We start from the raw sequence: 25,227 nt of genomic DNA on the forward strand, positions 1-25,227 counted from the left end.
TAGGTGCGAAGTCGTGTCCAACCCATCGTGACCCCATGGACAATGATCCTCCAGGCCTTCCTGTCCTCTACCATTCCCCCGAGTCCATTTAAGTTTGCACCTACTGCTTCAGTGACTTCATCCAGCCACCTCATTCTCTGTCGTCCCCTTCTTCTTTTGCCCTCGATCGCTCCCAGCATTAGGCTGTTCTCCAGGGAGTCCTTCCTTCTCTGAGATGGCCAAAGTATTTGAGTTCATCTTCAGGATCTGACCTTCTAGGGAGCAGTAAGGGCTGATCTCCTGTAGGACTGACCGATTTGTTCACCTTGCAGTCCAAGGGACTCGCAAGAGTCTTCTCCAGCACCAGAGCTCAAAAGCCTCAATTCTTTGACGCTCGGCCTTCCTTATGGTCCAACTTTCGCAGCCATACGTTGCAACTGGGAAGACCATAGCCTTGACTAGACACACTTTTGTTGGCAGGGTGATGTCTCTGCTTTTTAGGATGCTGTCTAGATTTGCCATAGCTTTCCTCCCCAGGAGCAAGCGTCTTTTAATTTCTTTGCTGCAGTCCCCATCTGCAGTGATCTTGGAGCCCAGGAAAATAAAATCTGTCACTAGCGCCATTTCTTCCCCATCTATTTGCCCGGAATTGAGAGGGCCGGATGCCATGATATTTGTTTCCTTGATGTTGAGTTTCAAGCCAACTTTTGCACTCTCCTCCCTCATCTGCATCAACAGGCTCTTTAGTTCCTCTTCACTTTCTGCCATTAGAGTGGTATCATCTGCATATCTGAGGTTGTTGATATTTCTCCCCGCAATCTTGATCCCAATTTGTGACTCATCTAACCCCACCTTTCTCATGATGTGCTCTGCATACAAGTTAAATAGGCAAGGCGACAGTATACAGCCTTGCCGAACTCCTTTCTCAATTTTGAACCAATCGGTGATTTCATGTTCAGTTCTCACTGTTGCTTCTTGACCTGCATATACGTTTCTCAAGAGACAAATAAGATGCTCTGGTATTCCCATCTCTTTAAGAACTTGCCACAATTTGTTGTGCTCCACACAATCAAAGGCTTTAGCATAGTCAATTAAACAAAAATAGATGTTCTTCTGGAACTCCCTAGCTTTCTCCATGATTTTGATCTCTAGTTCCTCTGCCTCTTCAAAATCCTGCCTGTACTTCTGGAAGTTCTCGGTCCACATATTGCTGGAGCCTAGCTTGTAGGATTTTGAGCATAACTTTGCTAGCATGAGAAATGAGTGCAATGGTGCGGTAGTTTGAACATTCTTTGGGATTGGAATGTAAACTGACCTTTTCCAATCCTGTGGCCATTGTTGAGTTTTCCAAATTTGCTGGCATATTGAGTGTAGCACTTTTACTGCATCGTCTTTTAAGATTTTGAATAGTTCAACTGGAATGCCGTCACCACCACTAACTTTATTGTTGCTCAAACTTCCTAAGGCCCATTTGACTTCACATTCCAGGATGTCTTGCTCCAGGTCAGTAACTACCCCATCATGGTTCAGGGATGTTAAGTTCGCTCTTGTATAGTTCCTCTGTATAATTTTGCCACCTTTTAAAAATCTCTTCTGCTTCTGTTGGATCCCTACCATTTTGGTCCTTTATCATACCCATCTTTGCATGAAATGTTCTCTTCATATCTCCAATTTTCTTGAAAAGATCTCTGGTCCTTCCCATTCTATTGTTTTCTTCTATTTATTTGTACTGTTCATTTAAGAAGGCATTCTCTCTTCTAACTGCTGCTTTTAGCGTACAGAACCCTGATTGACAGATCAGCAATGTTTCATGTTATTACAGCTGGTTGAGAGTGAACTGCAAGGGTGGTGGTGAGCAGATGACTGGTTCAAGGTCACTCAAGGTCAGTATAAGTCATCACTTTGAATTAAAGTCTTCCATCCTCTGATACCCAACAATTGCACAGTAAACCTAGAGCAACTACAACTCCATAGTCTGATCCTTTTGTTGTCTGGATGATTGTGATAATAGATACAGATATTAAATATTAAATATCCAGATATTAAATATCTGGAGCAGATATTAAAGGGAGCGATCTGCAAACATCTGGAGGACAATTTGGTGATCCAAGGAAGTCAGCATGGATTTGTCTCCAACAGGTCCTGCCAGACCAACCTAGTTTCCTTTTTTGACCAAGTAACAGGTTTGCTGGATCGGGGAAATTTGGTTGATGTCATTTACTTGGATTTTAGTAAAGCTTTTGACAAGGTTCCCCATGATGTTCTGATGGATAAGTTGAAGGACTGCAATCTGGATTTTCAGATAGTTAGGTGGATAGGGAATTGGTTAGAGAACCGCACTTAAAGAGTTGTTGTCAATGGTGTTTCATCAGACTGGAGAGAGGTGAGTAGCGGGGTACCTCAGGGCTCGGTGCTCGGCCCGGTACTTTTTAACATATTTATTAATGATCTAGATGAGGGGGTGGAGGGACTACTCATCAAGTTTGCAGATGACACCAAATTGGGAGGACTGGCAAATACTCCGGAAGATAGAGACAGAGTTCAACAAGATCTGAACACAATGGAAAAATGGGCAAATGAGAACAAGATGCAATTTAATAAAGATAAGTGTAAAGTTCTGCATCAGGGTCAGAAAAATGAAAAGCATGCCTACTGGATGGGGGATACGCTTCTAGGTAGCACTGTGTGTGAACGAGACCTTGGGGTACTTGTGGATTGTAAACTAAACATGAGCAGGCAGTGTGATGCAGCGGTAAAAAAGGCATATGCCATTTTGGGCTGTATCAACAGAGGCATCACATCAAAATCACAAGATGTCATAGTCCCATTGTATACGGCACTGGTCAGACCACACCTGGAGTACTGTGTGCAGTTCTGGAAGCCTCACTTCAAGTAGGACGTAGATAAAATTGAAAGGGTACAGAGGAGAGCGACGAAGATGATCTGGGGCCAAGGGACCAAGCCCTATGAAGAATGTTCAGCCTGGAGAAAAGGAGGTTGAGAGGGGACATGATAGCCCTCTTTAAGTATTTGAAAGGTTGTCACTTGGAGGAGGGCAGGATGCTGTTTCTGCTGGCTGCAGAGGAGAGGACACGCAGTAATGGGTTTAAACTTCAAGTACAACGATATAGGCTAGATATCAGGAAAAAGTTTTTCACAGTCAGAGTAGTTCAGCAGTGGAATAGGCTGCCTAAGGAGGTGGTAAGCTCCCCCTCACTGGAAGTCTTCAAGCAAAGGTTGGATACACACTTTTCTTGGATGCTTTAGGATGCTTAGGGCTAATCCTGCGTTGAGCAGGGGGTTGGACTAGATGGCCTGTATGGCCCCTTCCAACTCTATGATTCTATGATTCTATACCACTAGCAATGGATGTATAAGCCTCAACTAGGCCTGGAACATTATGGATTGGTTGTTACCTCCCACCCCTGGCATAAAGAAGTTGACTACAGAATACTGGCTCAAGCTATTACAGTTGTCCTAATTATCTCTTCTGGCTACCACTGACTTCCCACAGAGTTGACCCGCCACAATATCCTTGCTTCCCAGGACTTATCTCATGTCTTGGCAGTTGTTCTACATGCTTAATTAAGCCACATATATCTGCCTTGCTGAACTTTAGTCAACTTAGGCTGCAAGCCTATGTAGACTAAATTGGGAAGGTCTAAGTCAAACCAGTAGGATTTGCTTCTACATTAACATGGTTAAGAGTTCTCTGCTAATCCCTTTTCTGCAATGGTGCACATCACCTGCTCACGGTGTGTGGGGACACTGTTTCTTGGAAGGCATGGGATAATGATCTAGAGATGGTGGGTGCAAAGGAAGCCACCAGAAGTGCTGATAATATATCTCCTGAGAAGGTGGGCTTCAGGTCCTTTCCACCTCTGTGATTCCATAGCTTGTCTGACTCATAGCTAATACCACATTTGGAAGTAGCTGAATGCTGGCAAGCATCCTATTCTAGTACAACTCAAGCAGAACTGGTGACTGGGTAGGTCCAGGAAGTAGGTACCCAGGAGCTTTTCTGTCATCTTTCAGGGTGACTCATCTCTTATTCCAACTATTGTTAATAAAGGAAAGGGTGGAGAGGCAAAGGAGTAAGGTAACAGCAGCAGTCTTACAATAGAGGTTCACAGAGTTGGAGGGAGTGCCTCAGACTGAGGGAAACAGCTGAAATTCATCAACCAAGTGAATCACAGTGAACTGGAAAATAGGTAGAAAAGGGGGCACTTAATGGGCACTTGACATGCATGACACAGTCAAGGGCATGGGAAGTTTCCTCTTCTTGAAGCCATGCCAAGACTAATCTAGCTGCAGGAAGTGATATTGATGTAAGATCTTTGGCTTTGACCATCCGTTCCACACTGTCTCTGTGATTGGGTGTTCTGTTTGCTGTTTCAAGAGTTCATGTTGCCCTGAAATGAGAAAATACTTTTTCCTGACCTGGGGCAGGATCAGAAGATGATGTCTTCTCCAGAGGCCTTGCTGATATATAGCGTGGTAATTAATGAATTTGTGTTTGGTTTATTCAGTGCAGCTGGCTAAGGGAACTCAACCCTATGGCAACACACACACACAGAGCAAGGGAGATTCAGTGACAAGGCTGGGATTGTTTATGCCTCTCTGATCTATTTCCAGTAAGGATGATAGATTATTTGTTTGGGGGTGGGTTTGCTGATATTGTTTAGGAACTCAGTGGATGATTATTTGATAAAGCAGGCCTCAGATCAGCTGCTCTGGATGGACCAAAAAGCATCTTAAAGTCTTCGAGACATTTTTCAGTCGTGCCTTTTGTCTGGCTAGAGGCTAACCATTGAATTAGAACAATGAAGAAAATGTTTAAGTTCAGGCTTATTCCTTTAGGTTCATTTCTTCCAGCTGACACAGGTTCAAAGCATGCACCTTTCATTTAGAATGGAAATGTTATAATGAGTAGGGACTGACATGAATGGGAAAGGGTGCCTTATGAAATTCTGCCAGCCAGCCAGCCAGCCCACCCATCATGTGCTGCTGAAAGAAAATGAACCTCATTCACTAATTTGAAACAAAATAAATTTTCTACCCATCCCCCCCAGCCCACAAATATTTTCCCTTCTTTCCCATAGTATGCAATCACATACTATGGCAGGAAGGCCGAAAGCACAGTGTGGCCAGCAACTGGAAGGAAGAGGTAACAATTGCATAGCCTCCAGATCACGGGAGGGGATGGTACCTCATTGCTCTGGTTCGGCCTCGCTTGGAGTACTGTGTTCAGTTTTAGGCACCACAGTTGAAGAAGGATGTAGACAATGTGGAGCGTGTCCAGAAGAGGACAACAAAGCTGGTGAGGGGTTTGGAGACCAAGATGTATGAGGAAAGACTGAGGGAGCTTGGTCTGTTTAGCCTAGAGAGGAGACGACTGAGAGGGGATTTGATTACCATATTCAAGTATTTAAAAGGCTGCCATATAGAGGATGGAGCAGAGTTGTTCTTTCTTGCCACAGAAGGACGAACCAGAACCAATGAGATGAAATTAATGCAAAAGAAATTCTGTCTAAACATCTGGAAATAGTTCCTGACAGAGCGGTTTCTCAGTGGAACAGGCTTCCTCGGGAGGTGGTGGGTTCTCCATCTTTGGAAATTTTTAAACAGAGGCTGGATACCCATCTGATGGAGAGGCAGATTCTGTGAGGCTCAAGGGGTTGGAAGGTTACAATGGATGAGCGATAGGGTTGTGAGTGTCCTGCATAGTGCAGGGGGTTGAACTAGATGATCCATGAGGTTCCTTCCAACTCTATTATTCTATGACTAGTGGTAAAGCCCACTGAAAAACAAATTCAGCGGGCGCTAGGGGCCTGGGGAGTGTTTTTCCTCCCCCCGATCTGCAAAGACGGTCCCCAGGCCCCAGGGAGGACGATCCACGTCTGGGCGAGCCACAGATCGCCTTCCCCGGGGCCTGGGCAGCGTTTTTCCTCCCCCCCCCGATGTTCAAAAACACTCCCCAGGCCCCTGGGAAGGCGCTGGGCGGCTCAGCGAGCCGGCCAGCGGCCTCCCCGGGGTCTGGGGAGCCGTTGTCGGGTAGAGGGCGGGGGTCAGCGAGCCTACCTTTGCTCTCGGCGGCCAGCAGAGTAATGGCCGCCGTGGAGCAAAGGTAAGCTCTGGTGGGGGGTGGGGCTTCGCGCCTCCCAATTGGTTGTAGTCCGGGCAAACAGCCAATCAGCACCCGGATTGGAAGTTTGTGGTTGGACTGACAAGCGGAGGGCGCCCTATAGGGAGGCGCTTCGTGCCTCCCGATTGGGCCCTCCACTTGTCAGTCCAGGGGAAGGGCCTATCGGCACCCTTCCTCATCCCGGACAGGGCCCGCCCTCAGGGCCTTACTGTTTTATTTCTTCCACTCCGCGAGGAGCGGTTAAAGATTCTATGATAAGAGGGAATTACATCATATGTTAGAGAAGACACAGTGTGCTTTTTAAGACTGCATTTTGATAAAACATGTCTTCTCATATACCATACTACTCTCCAGTCTCAAAGATCAAGTATAATAATTTTTCAAAATGGATAACTGAGCATTTAAAAAAATATATCTGGGCTATGTTAAACGCTTTTGACCCTCTCTTTCATATGGGCAGCGAGCTTCCCATCTATCCAACAAGATAGGAGCTGTACCCCATATAAAACTCTGAATCCAGAAAAAAAGGCCAGTGATGGGGTTCCTGAGGCTTTACAAAAAACAAAACATGGTTAACACCATTTACTCTTTTTCCCAAACTAGCATTTGATTATTTTCTATGGGATGGAATGAACAAAAGCCATTGCATGTATTGACTCCTGAGTCCAAGGTGTATATTTTAGCCTTATTTCTAATGATCATCACAGTGTTGTGTACTGATGACTTAAGACTGTCTCTCCGGTGATAGAATGGATCACTCCATGCAGTGCTTGGAGAGGATCTCTGCCTTTTACCAAGAGCTTTCCAAAGAGTCCCAGCAATTCATATTGCCCAAAGGGGGAGGTGAAGTTGTATTTACATTAAACAACAAAGGCAACTACATATTATGTTTTGAGTCCTTCCATATGGCAATTAGCACTACAACATATAAAGGAGCCACATGGGTGTTTTGAAACAGGTAAAAGATGTACACAACTGCCAAGGAACCAGTCAAGGTTCTCTGCAACATGTACAGCTTTTTTTTTTTTTTGTCCTCTATAATGTGTGAACCTTCCTGGACTGAGGAGACAAATTCAGCAGGAAAGGGATAGGGAAGAATGGAGTCACTCCCCCCTTATCTGGAGTCCTTCCTTCCAACATTTTGTTGTTTCAGGCTAATTTCTAGACCCCAAACTGGGAATTGTAATCTCGCTAGCTCAGCAAGGTCTCTTATCACCCCTGCTGGGTTCTAATCACCTCGCCCTTTCAAGTCTTTTCCAAGGAAAACATCAACCTGCACAATCCCTAGGAGGCCAGGAGGGGCTGTTAATGACATCATTATAATCATCATTATTGCCTCCTTCCACACAGTGAACACAATTGCCTTCCTACCTGACAGCTACTGCAGCAGATCCTGGAAAGCCACTTAAGAGAGAAATCCAGGATACGTATAGTTTTAAAAGACATATGTCTCATAACCAACTATTTCTCCTGAGCCTCAAAACCCCACACAGGCTTACAACAACAACAACAACAACAACAACAATGTAGTTAGCTTAAGTCTGCTCTTGTGCTGTCAACAGAAAGAAAGGATACAGCAGAGAACAACATGGAAGAGAGAACCAAGCAAATGTCACTGCAGTGCAGACAAAACTAAATATTCCCACCCGGTGTTCCCAGTTCCAAGAGGTCACCGGATGGCTAGAGAGATGAGATCTCACCTACAAGGGGAAGGAACATTTTGGGGGCACCAAGCAAGAGAAGAGGCACTGAAATGGCACCAAACCTCTTCCACATTTTAAGCATTACCCTTACCCCGATCCTATGCTACTACTGCTAGGTTTACTGGGCTGGTTTCTGTGCTGCTATGCCATATTCTGTGCTAAATCCTATGGTGGTGACCGCAGACAAAGGAACAGGAGGGATTGTAATCTGCAGCCCTGCCATTCAGCAAGCTTTTGGGGCACCAGCTCTGACTTGCTTTTGACTCTTCATCCAGTCCAGACTCCAGTAGAGGAACAGAGGGTTCTCCACCTGGCTAATCCAATCTCAAAGGGAGATTACATGAAAGAGAAACAGACGGACTCCTCCTGTTATCCTGTCCTATCACCCCTTTTGCCCCTCAAGTCCATCTGGTGTCTGCTCAGGGTGCCGGCAGAAACCCTCCCCACCAGATTGGGGTGGAGGCCAATGTTTTGTTTCACTTGGTTGCTCTAAGAGGATTATAAAACCTTCTTCATTAACTCAGAGGAAACTCAACTACCTAACTGTTTGTCAGGCCATCTATCACCACATATATTCTTCCATCAATTGTCATTTCATTTTATTTCCTGATGCAGCCTCTTTATTTCCTGATTGCAGCCTCTTTGCTTTAGCACAGAAACTATATTTATAACAACCTTCTTGAAAGTTTCAACTTGCTAGACCGAGATCATTGCTGACAAGTCTCTTCAGGGAAAGGATAATGTCTTCTCTGTAATAATTTCTGCACACATTCTACCAACTTCCCACCCACTCACTCTCCTTCCTGCAGAGCTGAACTGAGACAGAGCTAACATTTTCAGATCTTGTATTGCTACAGACTCTAACAGCCTAACAACCACCTGTTCAGAATTAAAAGGTGACATTTCCATCTCTATTCTGATGACCAATCATTTATTGGTATAAGTAGGGTCCTGAATTAGCTCAACAGCAGAGCACATGTCTTAATACTCTAGATGAGAAGCATTTGGGCCTGGGAGACAAAAGATGCTGACTGCTGCTCTTGATGGATTTTAAGTAACTTATATTTACTGGTTTCATTGTACCATTGGTTTAAATTGCTGTACACTGCCTCAAGATGGCTGTTCCAAGAGGGGCAGATCTAGAGGTCTAATATATCTAATCTCTAGGCTACAGAGGCCACTTGAAGAAAATGGCCACTTTGGAAGGTGGATTCTATGGCATTTACATCCCATTGGAATCCCTCCCCTCCCCAGACTTTACCATCCTCAGGCTCAATCCCCAGTATCTTCAGAAGCTGACAGCCCTACTGCACATCAGTAGCTGGTAAGGGAGGGAAGGTGTGCTGCATGATGATGTTATATTGTTAGTATTACAAACTACAAAGATAAGAGAGGAAAGGCATACAAAGTGGTGGCCACCTTGTCTCTCAATATCATAATTTTGCACTTTCAATATAGTCAAGATGAGTGTGAGAACAGTTCTGAAAGGGCATAGAAAATCAATGACTAATGAGTCATTGGCACAAGAGTTTGAAGATGCTTTTGTCCTTTCCTGTCCTCTCCTTTGTTGGAATACTCCCCTCTCTCTCTTCTTAGGTGGCCATGTAGACTGACGCCTGTCCCTATCTCTCCTCTGCACTATCACAGTATGTCGTTCCATAAATAAATCTTTTTATCTCCTTTATCCTAAAATACAGTATGTGCATATCTATGACTTATTTACCCTGCTAACATCCTTTTCAGTCCTTTCCTTTCGTGTTAGATAGTTCATAAAAAGAGCAAGGTTTAGGCAAAGAAACGGCTCCCCAGAACCATTATTCCAGTGCCACAACAGGTGAGATTCAGTATCTTTGTTTGTGTATAAATTTCATTGTTGACAGGTGTACATTTTGAGGCTATGAGGCCAATTCAGAAAGCTTTCTAATGCATTTTACCATCTATTGCAGTTGCTGAGTTACCCTGTGCTCTTTGGAGAATGCTGAGTCTTGTCCTCTGTGAAGGCCACAGCTTTGTGGGTTTTAATGGAATCCAGGTCTCTTGCCAGATACTTGCCAGACCTGAGTGTGAAGCAAGTATTATATATCTGTCTGTATCTGTCTATATATTCTTGTAGGTCTTAGCAGAGAGGGAGAAGAGAAGCATAACCTTATGCATGCATTTGTCATTTTCTCCCCTATCAAATGAGATGAACTCAGGGCAGATAGCACATCCAGCTCCTGAAAAGCACATACAGGCTGTGTTTACCTTGCTCCAGCTGTATTCCCACCTAAAGGAAGTCAAGGCAGAGTCAATGCATACAGTGCTGTCTTCATTAGTCATTGAGCAATGCCCGTGATCATTTTCTACCATAACTAGACTTTGCTTGAGGAGCTTATTTTGGACTTCTGTTTTGTAATAAAGGAAAGAAGTTACTAGATGATAGAAATTCCTGGCTTTGCTTCTATCCCCAAACTTTTTCCTGGAATGACAAAACATTTTGATTTTGTTTTGACTCTTTTGATAAGTAGGGTCAACTAACTGTTTCATGGTCTTAAAGATTATAACCCTGAAAACAGTTGGCAAAGCTGCCTCACAGCCTGATTCTCATGCAACCAGTATAAAGATATGAGGCCAGGTGCTGCTACAAGGGAGATAGGACAAGTATGTTCTCCATGCTTTACAGAGCTGGGTATGTGAGGAGAAACAAAATCATCTCTGTAATTGCCTAGTCAATGAAGGCAACAGAGCCTCTAGAAATGGTACTGTTGGAGCCTATGACCATTCCTTGTATATTTCCTTCCTTTTGGGGCCTTTCCCTGTCACTGATCAGAGGATACACAGTTTGACCTCAAGCAAGTGTCCCTTGCTTTTTTGCAGACCCATTGCATGAAGCTGTCTAACACAGAATCACTGGTCCATCTAGGTCAGTGTACTCAGACTTATAGTAACTCTTCAGGTTTCAGTAAAGATGTTTCACATGACCTATTACTTTATCCTTAACTGGAGATTGAATCTGGAACCTTCTGTATACCCACTATATCACTGACCCCTGGGCCCTCCCTAGCATTCATATCACAATGTTGTATGTGGCTGGAGAAATGTAATTCTTTTCCCAACTACCAGAACCACTCAGATTTGGATTGTTGTAGTGTAGGGTTTCCCAAAGTGGGTGGCATGCCCCCCCGTGGGGCCGTGGAAAGATCCAGTGGGGCGGTGCGGAATGTGGGGGCAGTAGGATCACATTCATGCAGATCTCCTTCCCCTCCTCAGACTCTGTCCTTCCCAGGTCCTACCCCAGATCTCTAGGAATTTCTTAACTCAGGGTTGGCAACCTTTTCCGAAAAGTCTCCAACTTTGGGAGGCTAGAAAAGCCTTCTCCTTGCAACTGAGATTTTCCATTGCTTGCTTCTCTCTCTTCCCCATCTGGTCTTTCTCCCCAATGAGGACCCAAAGTGGCTTTTACAAAGAATTTATATATTTTTTTCCAGACTAAAATATGGCTGCTGTACAAAAACCAAAAAAGAAGTGTATGGAATATAGTGTGTTTTGAATTTGCAGTAGACCTAATGCCAGGAAAGAGGGTATGTGAGTGGGGGGCACTAGGCATGTGGCCTGGAAGTCAAGGAGACGGCAGATGAAAAAGTTTGGGAACCATTGTCATATTGGATGTGACTAGAAAAGTGTCATAAGCACCTATTGGACAGTATCTGGAACATCACTACTAATAAACTACAGAACTCTCCTCCAACTGTTCCACACTGGTATAATTAGTGCCCAGGCGACAAAGAGATATGGGAGCTGAAATTTGCATTAGTGGAGATAGCACTTGTCAGTATCACCTCTTGACAACAAGTCTTCAGTCTTGTCTTAAGATTCTGGCCCAGTCAAAACCTAATGTTCTCATTTTACCATGGGAAAGAAACTGGGAACATCCTATAGGCTCATATACTTCCTTTACCTCTCCTTCTCACACATGATTTATTTTCCTTTCCATGGATAATGGTACAGCATTACATATTTACTGGTGATAATCACAGTCAGTCTTTTGGAACTGTCTATAGAGTCACTGAAGCAGTAGGTGCAAACTTAAATGGACTCCAGGGAATGGTAGAGGACAGGAAGGCCTGGAGGATCATTGTCCATGGGGTCACAATGGGTCGGACACGACTTCGCACCTAACAACAACAACAAATCATAGTCAGTGCTAACCAAGAGATGAAAATCAGGCCTGAACTGAGTTTACTAACTCTAGTTAAGAGGAGAGATGTAGCTAGTGTTAACCCTAGTTAGCACTGTTGCAGTGGTAACACTATGTCATTGTTAAAGGCAAACCATAGAAGGGAACTCACATGGAAGAGGGGGAAGGGAGCTTCCAACCCTGCAGAAGGTGGCTCCTGATCACTTGACCATGGTTACAAGGAACATGTTAATTTGCACCAGCCCTTGAGCTGTACTTGATACCATGCATGGTGGCAGCTATGCTGGGCTGCTGCCATGCCATTGTGGCGGGGTCCCCCATGTATGCACAGGGGAGGAGCTCCCCTGGCGCATGTTGGCTGCCCCAGTGCAAAGGCCCCGCACACGCAACGCGGGGCCAGAAGCACCAGGAGCACTTTGAAGCGGCGGCAGCGGCAGCAGGGGGGTTCAGGGGCATGGGATCCCCACTGCACAACAGTGGGGAGCAGCATGCTGCTCTCCCACCATGGTGGGGTGGGGTGGGGATGCTCCAGTTAGGTCCGCGGCAGGGGAGGAAGGCGTGCCTGCAGGGACACTGTAGGTCAGGGGAGGAGCCGGGCTATGCACAGGGCTAGCCCAACCTAGCCCTCGCCTGTGCCCTTGAGAGACACGGAAGAATCTGCATTTCCTTAACGCGGGTCTTCCGAGGGCCTGGGCTCAGTGGTGCCCGGGATGGCGGCGACATCGAGCATATTTGGGGATTTTCCCTAAAGCCCTGTGGCTGTCAGCTCAGGTGTTCTGGCCCATGTATAATGGGTCTGTGTGAAGCTGTCCAGGTGTTTCTGTAAGCTTTGCTTTGACACCAGTTAAAACTCTACTGTGCTACCCTCTCTGCAGACTGAGGCCAAAACCATTTGAGTGCATAACCTATCTCCACATGCTTTACCTAGTAAGGTTATGCCCTCTGCAGCAATTTCTTCTGAATCTTTAAAATTGCTGAGCCATAAAAGGGATGTGGCAGCACACCAGAACAACTGGCTTCCACTCTCCTAGCCTGTAAACATCCCATCCTTTGGAAAAAAGAAATTCTGTGGCAAGCATAGGGATAACCCTTTGTATCAATATAGTGGCACCAAGCGACCTTTTAGGAATGGGATTGCAAAGCAAACACACAAGACTTCTAAATCCACTGATCTTGGAAATCAGAGATGTGTATTAATGAATGCTATTGTCAGAAAAGAAAACAGCATAAACCTTGTATCTAAAATTCAACAACATGCTTGCATTTATCTATTAATAATTACAGATAGAGCCAATAGAGATTACAGACTTATTTGAGGCCAAATCTCATGACCAAACAAAATTTATGGGCCAAATGGATAGATATGGAGGTTGGAACCATTATGGTTCCAATAGATATGGATAGATATGGAGGTCGGCCCATTATGCACTAGTGTTTCCCTTTGCTTCTGCCCTGCATTCTTAGCAGGTGTATTTCTCCTTCCTGAATACCAGCTCACTGTCAGTTTGCAGGGGCTTTGGGATCGCTTTTTCCTTCTGCATGGATTTTTCTCCCTTCAGCACTCACTCTGTTTTCCCTTTGCTGTTTGTCAGGTTTACTTAAAAGTACAATTTCTCTGATTTTTCACCTTGGGAGCAAAGGAATACAAGCAAAAATGTTTCCTTTGGATTTCACCCTCCCCATGTCCTGTTTTCCTGCCCTTGGGAAGCCAGCCAAGATTGGCAAGTCTAAACACATTCTCACTCTGTGCTGCTTGCAGAAACTGAAAGTAATCTGTTTAAGGCTGGGCATTGCTGGAAAGAGTTTTTTTTTGTTGCAGGAGCTATATTCTTTTGCTGCCAATTTAAAGGAGCAACGCCAGGTAATCATGAGGGGGAGGGGGAAGAACAAGAGTGTGGAGGAGCTGTAATCACTGGCTGAAATTAAATGCAGGGACAAGCTTGGTCCATCTGTCCCACTTTGCTTGTTGGGGAGCAGAACACACACCAAGATTCCAAACAAATGGGCGGGGGTGTAGATACATAAACTGAATTAAAGATACTTAAAGCTATACTGATTTCCTTCAGTGATAATCTGAAGCAACCTATGCATGCAGAAAGGGTCACAGTGAAACAGACATTAAATTGGTAGCTCACAAGTTGCCTCTTGTTTTCTGAACTACCATGACTTTGCTGAGAGTGGGTTGAGTCTGGGTGTGTGCAGGTAGAAGAATGGGGCAGCAAATTTTGAAAGGAATACAAATGTTAAGGGCCTATACAGTTACAGGGTGCTTGACTATTGTGATGAGGATTAGGTTTATTCTGAGCCATGTCCAACAAGGTGGAAGAAAACTAGGTTGTCCTTCTATAATCTGTAAATAGTATCTCTATTTTGACTGTGGCAAAGGGTCCATTGTATTTTATCCATATTCAGTTAATGTAGAACCAGCATATGAATGATGTGAATTTAACAAGTTCATTTGCAAAGAGGTTAAAAGAAGAGCTTGGTGAGCAGAATGTGAAATTAACTCCTTCCATGCCTATAGATTTTCTGGTGCACATACCCTGCCTCACCTGTTTTTGGTTCTGCTTTTGGAGCTTTCTAGGGGAAGAGGTATAAACAGCCTTGGAAAACCTCTTGGATTTCTTCCATTCTTTGTAGAGGTACAGATATAATTTAGGTCATAGATCCCTGGAGGTTTATAGGCAAAGCACTCAAACAGCAGCTTGTAGCACGGTTTAATTCTGAATACAGTCTATATAAAAATATGACAAATATTAGAAGCTACAAGCTGATACTGCCTGCACCTTTCTGGGCATGGTTCAGGATGGCAAGCCAGAACCTATGCAAAATATTCATCACAAGAGTTGGGTAACACTTAGCCAACAGCCAACATAAACATACTGCAATTCAAGAACCAGACTGATTCAGGGTGTCATAATTTATGGGGCAGTGGTGGGTAGAGGGATGCAGCAACTCGAGCTACTTAAGGCTGATGTATGTTGTACTCACCAGGTCACCCCACAGAGCTACAAATCAGAACTCCAACAGGAACTGCAACCCATCTTGGATGGGGAAAATGAACTCAAGCTGGAGATTCAACAGATACTAATCTTCCTCCCAGCAAACCTGGAAATAATTTAAGCATGGTGAAAAGCAACAAATCCTGGCATTTTAGAAGGGTAATATCTGCAGAGAGACCTTTTGATGCTTTTCCAAGCCAGCCCCCAAATGAGAACAAAGAAAGGAATGGTACCATTCCAACAGTTAAACCTGAAAATGCTATTGTGGATGAGGAATGCTTTCCTTTAGGAAACATAGGCCACTCCAGCCTAGCTCAAAGTCAACACAAACTAGCGAGTTCCTCAAAATTAAAACACTTGAACAGTAGCCATGTTGGTCTGAAGTAGCACAATAAAATCAGAGTCCAGTAGCACCTTTAAGACCAAAAAAGATTTATTCAAGGCTTTCGAGTGCCACTGTTATGATGGTCAGTTCTTAGTCTGAGGAAGAGTGCTTGCACTCGAAAGCTCACGCCTTGAATAAATCTTTGTTGGTTTTAAAGGTGCTACTGGACTCTGATTTTATTGTCTGAGTACTGTTTCCCGTATTTAAAAAAAAGGTAAAGGTATCCCCTGTGCAAGCACCGGGTCATGTCTGACCCTTGGGGTGACGCCCTCTAGCGTTTTCATGGCAGACTCAATACGGGGTGGTTTGCCAGTGCCTTCCCCAGTCATTACCGTTTTACTGAGGGCCAAATACTTTTAGATGGAAACCTCTTTGGGGCAAGACAAGCTTGGCCTGCAATCCTAAGCATATTTGGTTAGAAGTAATCATCATTGAAATCAACTGTACTTCCTTCTAAATAGACATAGTTTTACAGCTGTAGAAAACAGCTGTTTTGGAGGGTGAACTCTATGGCATTATACCCTGTTGAGGTCCATCCCCACCCTCAATCTTCAGGAATTTCCCAAAGCAGCACTGGCAGCCATAACCCCTAATTAAAAGCCAGGAGGAATATTTTGGCCTGGTGCCTAAAAGTAGGTACAGCTGGCAACAAGCTATCCTAAAAAAGACAAGCATTCCAGAGACAATGTGTCACCACTGGAAAGACTCTATCTAGTCTTCATACAATTCACCTCTACAGGTGAGGTCACTATAAATTAACACAGCTACCTTGGGTTGCCAATCCCCAGATGCCAGCTGGAGATCTGCTATTACTCCAGGCAACAGAGATCAATTCACCTGGGGGAAATGGATGCTTCAGGAGGCATTATACCCACTGAAAACCCCCTCAAATCTTGCCCTCCTCAGGCTCCAACTCCAAATCTCCAGGTACTTTCCAAGCCAGAGCTGGCAACCCTACAGCTACCCCATAGAACCAAGAAATAATTTTAACCAGGAGTTATCTTCTAGTGAATCAGATTCTATCAACAGCCCACCTAGACCAGTACAGTCTATAAGATAATTGGCAGATTCTTTGTAGTTTCTCAGAAAGTGGTTTTTCCTAGTTCTTCAGGCAGGCAGTTCTTCAACTGGGAATGTCATGGACTGATACTGGAACTTTTTACATGCAAAGCGTGTGCTCTGCCATGGAACTATGGGTCTTTAGCACAAGTATTTCCTGCCTTAAAAAAAAAAAACACCTGTGGTTGCTGCTGCTCTTTTAGTGCTCATTATTCCCTTACAACAGTGGTCCCCAACCTTTTTGCAGTTGAGGACCGCCTCCGGGACTGGGGCAGAGCTGGCGGCCTGGGTGCTGCACACACAGTTGCCATGCATACACGTTTGCGCCAGCAGTGACGCTAATGTGCATGCGCAGAATTGCCACGGATGCGCATTGGCGCCAACAGGGAGCGCAAACGCACATGCGCGGCAACTCCATGCATGCACGTTTGTGTCTGCTGGCATGCCGGCGGCTGCGCCTGCCTCTTCCCCCCCTCGCAGCGAGAAGCTAGCCAGGCCACTTCGCTCTCAGCCTGGCGAGCTTCTTGCTGTGGGGGGGAGGGGGGAGACGCAGGCACAGCTGCTGCCGGCCCAGTACCGAGGCCTTCGCGGCCCAGTACCGGGGGTTGATGACCCCCGCCCTACAATTTCACATGTTTCATTGGGGTTGCTGGTGGACCAGGAAAGGCTGTACTGTCTGAACTGAAGGTGAGTGGGGGGATTTCTCGGGGCATGGAAATAGGGGAAAGTACTTTTTACCTTTCCCCAGAAAAACCTCCTGCATGTCCCAGTTGATAGTATAAGCAGATGATTTTTGGGTGTGTCCTACAATGTGGGAAGCACCCCTCCCCCTGCAAGCCTAGCTCTGAATACATTCAGGATTGCTGCTTAAACCAAATCCACTTCTTATGACACTTCTTACTAACAATGGCAAGTGGAAGTATGTTCCCAACCCAAACATATGACTTCTCCTGCATCCTTGGATACTGCTAATATGTGTTATGAGTAGTATCAGCAAATTAAGGAACATCTCCTTAAAATAGCTTGCAGCATACCTGAATACTGTACACAAAGGTAAATTGGATACCACCCAGACAAGACAAACACTAGAACACATTACTATACAGATGTTCATTAACAAACCAGAGGATAACAAAAGACACAGCAGAAGATAGTTGTCTGTTTAGAGAGCTACTTAAAATTGCTCCAGAATGGAATCAATGGAAAAAGTTACATCATTAAAGGCATACATCAAAGGCAGGATAAAAATAAGCAAATACACAAACAGAGAACATTGGGGGTGATGAGAATTTTAGCTTAACCAAAGTTGGAACTTCTCAGCATCATCCAGAGGCAATGAAGACTATTTCTGATGCTATATCTCCCTACACAACAATTTTTCAAAAAAATGTGTGTTGGGAAGCTGAAAACGGCTGCAGGAAGATACTCTTTTAATGCAGGAATAATAAAGCAGGCATTTGAAAGTGGTTTCACAACATCTCTAAACTTTCAATTAAAATTTGTGTTTCTCTCACTGGTGTTTCTGACATTATATTTAAAAAATTAAACTCTTTCTGAAGTCCTATTCTTGTGATCCACTGCTATAAGCATTTCCAAAACGTGAGCTGATGAATTCAACTTTTGCACATCACTGTTCATCCTCTGAGACTCCTCACTGAATATGCTATGTGGACAATAAAACATTTTCTTCCTGACAATCTCAGCTCTCTTTTAAAGCTCTAGCCCTCAGGATCAGAGACACACTTGGCAACACAGTGGCAATGAACAGAAGTACTCATTGTTAATGAAGTGAAGCTTCTGTCCTGAATAACAACTTAGGCTTTTGTTCCACAATCTGTAAATGTTCTATTGTTTTCAGTTTGTCCAATATACCTCTCATCTTGTTTCAAGGATTCATCCATCCACTAGAAAAATAAAAACTTAATACCAAAGGGTTGTTTTAAATGTTATACAAATTCCTGGGGTAATTATTGTACACTGGACAGCTATAATCAGCTAGGAACTGGATCCTGTAAACTGGTCAGTTTTAGGAATTCAGTCTGTATCTTCATGACACATATGTGCAAGTTCTGGTGTGAACACAGCATATGAAAACATTCATGAAAAGCCATAACTTTGTGTCATTGATTTTGCTACTCAAAGGAATTCATATAGCAGAAATACAGAGACACCAAACTCTGTATTCACCGGAGCAACAGAGAGACAAATGTATAGTTCCCTCCAATACCACTCCTCCGAAGGAAGGAAGGAAGGAAGGAAGGAAGGAAGGAAGGAAGGAAGGAAGGAAGGAAGGAAGGAAGGAAGGAAGGAAGGAAGGAGGTTAAGGGTAGAAGAGGGCAGTATCAGGAAGTGCGCCTCCCATGCCTGGACGGGGTGCAATTAACACCTGCACCGGTTGCCAGTAACTTAGGAGTGACTTTTGATGCCTCCTTTTCGATGGAGACTGAGGTCACGAAAGTAGCCTGGATGGCATTTTTACCATCTTCGTCAAGTCTGGCTAATAGCGCCCTACCTGTCCCAGGACCACTTGGCCACAGTGATCCATGCAACGGTCACTTCCAGACTAGATGGAAGTTACAGCTGGCAAAGAATGTGGCTGCAAGGGTCCTCACTAGGACACCATGGAAGGCCCACATTCAGCCAGTGCTTCGACATCTGCACTGGTTACCAATCTGTTTCCGGGTCAAGTTCAAGGTTTTGGTATTGACCTTCAAGGTTATGTGCGGTCTGGGTCCTGCCTACCTGTGGGACTGCTTGGTTGCTTATGCCCCCGGCAGGGCTCTTTACTCGGTTGCTAGGTTGAGGCCAGGACATTCGCCTGGCCTCAACCTAGGCCAAGGCCTTTTCGTTCCTGGATCCAACCTGGTGAAATGAGCTCCCAGAAGAGCTCAATGCGCTGCTGGAGCTGTCAACCTTCCACAGGGCCTACAAGACGGAGCTTTTCTGCCAGGTGTATGGCTGAGGCCAGGGCGGGGTCCCAGATCTGGGATTCCCCCATGCTAACATCTGACTGATTTGATACCTCACTCCCACCAGTAGAACAGCAGGAAGGTTGGCCCCTGGCTGGACACGGGGGTGAGACATTTAGTGGATTTTTTGCCTGCCGCCTCAGCAGCAGCAGTAGTATTTATTAAGGGAAGTTATGGGTTTTTATTGTGTTTTTATTCTTTTATTGTTGTAGATCACCATGACCCCATCCGGGAACGGCAGTATATAAGTCCAAATATAAATAAATATTTAAAAAGGGGGGAACAACCACAACTGTGTTAAGAGTCTTCAAGGACAAGGTTAGATTCTTTTACTGTCAGACATTTATTAATACTGTCAGACATATGTTGCATAAGCTTTGAATAAATGAACTTTCATCTCCCATCTATTAGGAATCAGTTCTGTATATCTCAGAGAATTTAATTTTGTACAATCATTCTGCAATATTAATCACTAGAGTCTTTGCTCTGAATGCAACTGACTTTCCTTTAGTGAAATATCATATAAACTAGTAATCAAGCCCGCTGCAGCTAAATGCAGCGGGCGCTAGGCACTTACTGTGAGTGGCTATGTTTCTTCAGTGTCGCTGTTTCAGCGGCGGCGGTCCGATGGGCGGTGGCTGGCTTGGTCGGCGTTCTCTCAGCGGCGGCGGCCTGATGCGGCGAGAGGCGCTTTGCGCCTCTCACCGCATCAGGCCGCCAGGCAGGGAGCCCCCGGCAGCCGTGCTTCGCACAACTGCCGGGGGCTCTCTCGGGTGGTGGCCTGACGATGCGAGAGGCGCTTTGCGCCTCTCGCCGCGTCAGGCCAGGAGCAACTGCGAGCCGCGCTGTGCGTGGCTTGCAGTTGCTGGGGCTGGGAATCAGAGGGACCAATCGGCAGGCGCTTCGCGCCTGCCGATTGGTCCCTCCGATTGTCTGTCGTGAGGAAGGGTCCAATCCGGACCCTTCCTCATCACGGACAAATCCCACCTCAAGGCCCCCTTAACCATTTATTTAGTCCGTGGCGCCCGCGGCGCCACGGGCGGTTTAAAGATAGTAATTCTATTTACCCACACTTCTATTTTACATAGACTATTGGGATGACTCCAGTAAAACAAGTGATACAAAATAATAGGATAATAAAGGAGTAGCAATGTTATAAGTTTAGGTGATAGAAAGGCACAGAAAGAAAATATTGATATTTCTAGATATCTTATTCAAATTTTTTTGTCTCAGCAAAGCAAATCTAACATACTGAAGAGCAGCTGGGCTTATGCATTATTCTCATGATCAATTTAGTATATGGTAGTCCTGGGGGAAATTGCTGTGGTGGTCCCGTGACTGTTGCATACTGACAGTGTGTATCTTGGGGCGATAGACAAATCATTTTCTAGCATAGAGTTAAGCACATAACTCTTCCTAGCTAGAGATTACAACAAATACTGCCCCAGGTGAAATCTGGTTGAGTACATGCCATAACAGAGCAGGAACGTACTGGAATTAAGTTTCATTTCATCAAGCAGCTGGAATGCTTCAGTGATGCTGTTGCAACCTTTGCTGTGCATGTGTAGGTGTCTGTCACTGCAGATGTGCAGCAATGCTAGATAGATGGATGACACCCCCCCCCCCCCCCGGGTCTTTCTGGAGAAGAAGCTGGTGATTCCACTCATGTCAGTTCTCAAAAGAAGCTCAAGGATGAATCAAGTCAACATTTTCTCCATAGTAGTTGTGAACACAGTGAAGAAAGAGCTGGCTGAAGAAGGAACACAAACTTGCAGGGCTCAGAAGATGCCATTTAAAATGAGGACAACTCAGATTTTTTTTTAAATGAAAAGAATGAACAAAAAGTGGTTTCACATGTCAAGAAGAAAAGGGTGGACTACACAACTTTAAATGAATTACAATACAATCTGAAATAGAGTTACACCGATGTAAGTCCATTGATGGTTAATGGTTGTACTATTAATATAGTAGAAACATTGAGAGGAAACAAACAGACCATCCCCCCATAGGAGCATAATGGTTACACCCAACAGAGAACAAATTAATTGAATGCACCTCACCTATATCTGTTACTCTTGAGCCTCATTTCATAAAGAAAAGGGGAAACCTCCTTACTAAATCCCTGTAATACAATCTGGATAATAGCTCTCCATACCCTGATCTTGGTAATATGCTGCTCTGTTGGGAGCATGAAAAGCAACTTGAGGAAAGGCAGGTGACTCTTTTCCTCTGGTGCACTCTGGCACTGAGTGATAGGATTTCAAAGCCAGCCAGGCACCCCACAGAACCCATCTGGTCTAACCCCAATTTCTGTCAGGTGTACAGGCCAGAAAAGAACCCACAACCCACATGTCTTGTTTGTGGGTATCAGAGGCAATGAAGTATGTGCCCCTTATCACCTAAATGAATGCCATCTGGACATCTCTTTGGTATTCTAGGCATTTTCAGGAGCGGGAATTTTGTGCCCATTGCTCTAATAAATCCAGCTGCCTTATAATATGTAAGGCACTGTTTTGCTTCTTTGGTATATCACTAGCCCAAATATTGGTCAGGCATTGATCACCTGTTGTACTGTCCTTTCCTGTGTCAGTAATTCTACTTTTGCTCTGGATAGATCTGAAACCTCCTTAAACTTCTTGCCACCTGTTCCCTTGGTCTGAAAATCCCACACTTGAGCTCCCAGGGCTGAATTGGTTGTTTGCCTCCAAACGGGCTTTTCTGGGTTTTATTGAATATATTCCCGGTGAGCGAATGAAACGAAGACACCATATAAAGGGCTCAATGGGGCTGCAGCCCCTGCTGTTCTATGCAATTCACAGTTAAGCATTTCAATACACCCTCCTGCACAGAAAGTCAAACGTCAGCAAGCAAACAAAGCAGACCTGAAAAGGCATCATGCCTGAGTGATCAGAGGTTGGTGAACACACCCACCCAGTTAAGGAGTCCACAAAGCAGGGAGGGATGGGCAGAGAGCCAAGTGGACTCTGATAGGCAGGTGTCAGTCCCCCTGTCTGCACTCCCGATTCATAATGACAGCTAATGTGACCTTTGAAAAGGTGATGGACAGGCAGCTGAGTCTACACAATGACCTCTGACCCACTCCCAAACCTAAATCCCCATAAAATGCTGACAGCAGCAAGTAAGGCAAGAGAACTGGTCCCTCCCTAATCCCTTGCCTTTCAGACAGATCCAGGAGGCAGGGGTCAGGAGCATGTGGGGGCTCGATTATAATCTGGGGGGATAACTGATTCACTGGGTGTATTTTAAAAGGCTCTGTTAAGCCAGTTAAGTATTTATCCAGCCACCACAGTTATTATCCAAGCACATGGCGCAATTTTCGTATGAACTGTTCCCTTCAAGTCTCCTCTGGAACAGATTAAAACCATATGTAGTACTAACACCTATTGGGTCCCCCAGAAAACTCTCTCTCACACACAAACACACAAACACACCCCAGATATGCCCACTAAAAAAACACAAGGCATCATCAGTCTGAGCAATAGTTACAATACGGTTATCTGGTTATATGTTTAACAGTTTTAAGGGCTATTATTTATTTATTTATTTGTTTATTTGTTTGTTTGTTTATTTATTTATTTATTAGCAAGAAAGCCCATTGCGACAAGGAATGCAATGGGCGCTAGGACCCAGGGGACACCGGGAGGTGCAGATCTCTGTGTGTGTGTGTGTCTCTCTCTGTGCCTCACAGCAGGAAGCATAGCAGGTAATGAGGGCTCCTTCTTAGGAGGGAAGCAGGGCTGGTCAGCAGCTTGGGGCAGCTCTCTCTGCCTCTCTCTTTGCTTCCCTCGCAGCAGGAGCGATAGGAGGGAACGAGGGCTCGTGTTCAGTCTGGCAGGGCTCTGCATGTCTCTCTCTGGCGTGGCTGAGAGGAATGTGGCTACCGTCCAGGGAGAGAGGGCTAGGCCCATTATGCACGGCCAGAATGCCCATGCTGGTGGCAGGAGCGCTTCGGTTAAAATCACCGATAACGCTCACTGCCAACGCCAGCACGGGCGCCTCCCAGCCCAGGGCTACAAAACACCCGCGTTAAGTGAACGCGGGATCTTCCATAGCTTCCTGGGTAAGCCGGGGCTGCCCACCCAGCCCCAACACTACAGTGCCCCCGTAGGGACACCGTGCACCCCTGCAGGCTCCCTGGAGCCCCAGAGCTGGCAGGGGCAACCCCCTGCCCCCACCTGGGCTTGCGGAGGGGGCCTGGGCCCCCCCACTCCCCTTCCGGGCCATCCAAACCTCCCCTCCACAGCTGCGCAGGCTTATCTTCTGGCCTCGGCGCCCTGCCCCCATGCGTACACAGCGGGGCATCAACGGCTCGGTGGCAGCCATACAGGCAGAGCTAATCAGGGTGCAACCAGCAACCTTGGTTGGACAGCTAGACACGTTCCACCCCCCAGGCTGTTTCACAAATATATAGAGGAACCATGGATAAGAATTTATTTATTTATTTGATTTCTATACTGCCTTTCCATATGGCTCAGGGCGGTTTATATACAACATGGGGGGATACATGGAACGAATATATAACAAACAAATACAACAACAACAATAATCTAAATAACACAATTTCAGTGATCTTCTTAAACAATATAACAGGAATGGAACTTAGCTAAGGCCCCTAGAGCAGGGGAAGTCAACCTGTGGTCCTCCAGATGTTCATGGACTACAATTCCCATGAGCCCCTGCCAGCAAACACTGGCAGGGGCTCATGGGAATTGTAGTCCATTGACATCTGGAGGACCACAGGTTGACTACCCCTGCCTTAGAGAGGACAGACTGGTTCAGGCCATGGAGAGGATATCTGAAGGGGGACCTGTTGTCGGTCTCAGGCAAATGCCTGGTGGAGGAGCTCCCTTTTGCAGTCCCTGCAGAATTTTGGGAGTTCGGACAGGGCCCTGATCTCTTCAGGGAGCTCATTCCACCAGGTGGGGGCCAGGACAGAAAAAGCTCTGGCCCTTGTTGAAGACCGAAATGCTTCTTTGGGGCCAGGGATCACTAGCCAGTTGGCGGTGGCAGAGTGTAATGCTCTTTCGGGGGTATAGGTGGAGAGAAAGTCTCTTTGGTACACTGGGCTCAGACCGCGAATGGCCTTGAAGGTAAGAACCAAAACCTTAAGCCTTATTCGTCTTCAACTGGGAGCCAGTTTGAGTTGTTGAAGTAGAGGCTGGATGTGAGATCTCCACGGTGTATTGGTGAGAATCCTGGCCGCTGCGTTCTGCACCAATTGCAGTTTCCAGATCAAGGATAAGGCCTGCGCAGAGCGATTTGCAGAAGTCCAGTCTAGAGGTGACCATCGCATGGATCATTGTGGCTAGGTGTTCTGTTGCCAAATACGGCTTGGCATAGGTGGTAGAAGGCATGTTGCGCTACTCTTGTGACCTGTGCCTCCTTAGAAAGGGAGGCATTGAGGATCACCCTCAGGTTTCTGGTGGAGTGGGCTATTCTTAGACGCACTCCATCCAGGTTGGGTAAGCGCGCTTCCTCGCTTGGTCTCTTCTGACCCAGCGACAGGACCTTTGTCTTCGAAGAGCCATTTTGTCACATAAAGGTAAAGGTATCCCCTGTGCAAGCACTGGGTCATGTCTGACCCTTGGGGTGACGCCCTCTAGCGTTTTCATGGCAGACTCAATACGGGGTTGTTTGCCAGCGCCTTCCACTGTCATTACCGTTTACCCCCCAGAAAGCAAGCTGGGTACTCATTTTACCGACCTCGGAAGGATGGAAGGCTGAGTCAACCTTGAGCCAGCTGCTGGGATCGAACTCCCAGCCTCATGGGCAGAGCTTTCAGACTGC

General features: G+C 45.6%; 1 protein-coding gene and 1 long non-coding RNA gene across 5 annotated transcripts in view; both read right to left on the minus strand.

Moving 5' to 3' along the window:
• Positions 1-25,227, minus strand: part of SEMA3F (semaphorin 3F) — a 184,846-nt gene that overhangs the window by 83,724 nt on the left and 75,895 nt on the right. The window lies entirely within an intron of this gene.
• The window catches only part of LOC143832130 (uncharacterized), a 38,796-nt gene continuing 22,251 nt past the window's right edge, over positions 8,683-25,227 (minus strand). Inside the window, exons 2-3 of the long non-coding RNA XR_013229105.1 lie at positions 14,996-15,112; positions 8,683-11,981 (exon numbers count right to left, since the gene is read on the minus strand). This is a non-coding gene — a long non-coding RNA (uncharacterized LOC143832130). The remainder of the gene's footprint in view (positions 11,982-14,995; positions 15,113-25,227) is intronic.

This window comes from Paroedura picta, chromosome 3 (assembly GCF_049243985.1).
Source record: "Paroedura picta isolate Pp20150507F chromosome 3, Ppicta_v3.0, whole genome shotgun sequence".
NCBI lineage: Eukaryota > Metazoa > Chordata > Lepidosauria > Squamata > Gekkonidae > Paroedura > Paroedura picta.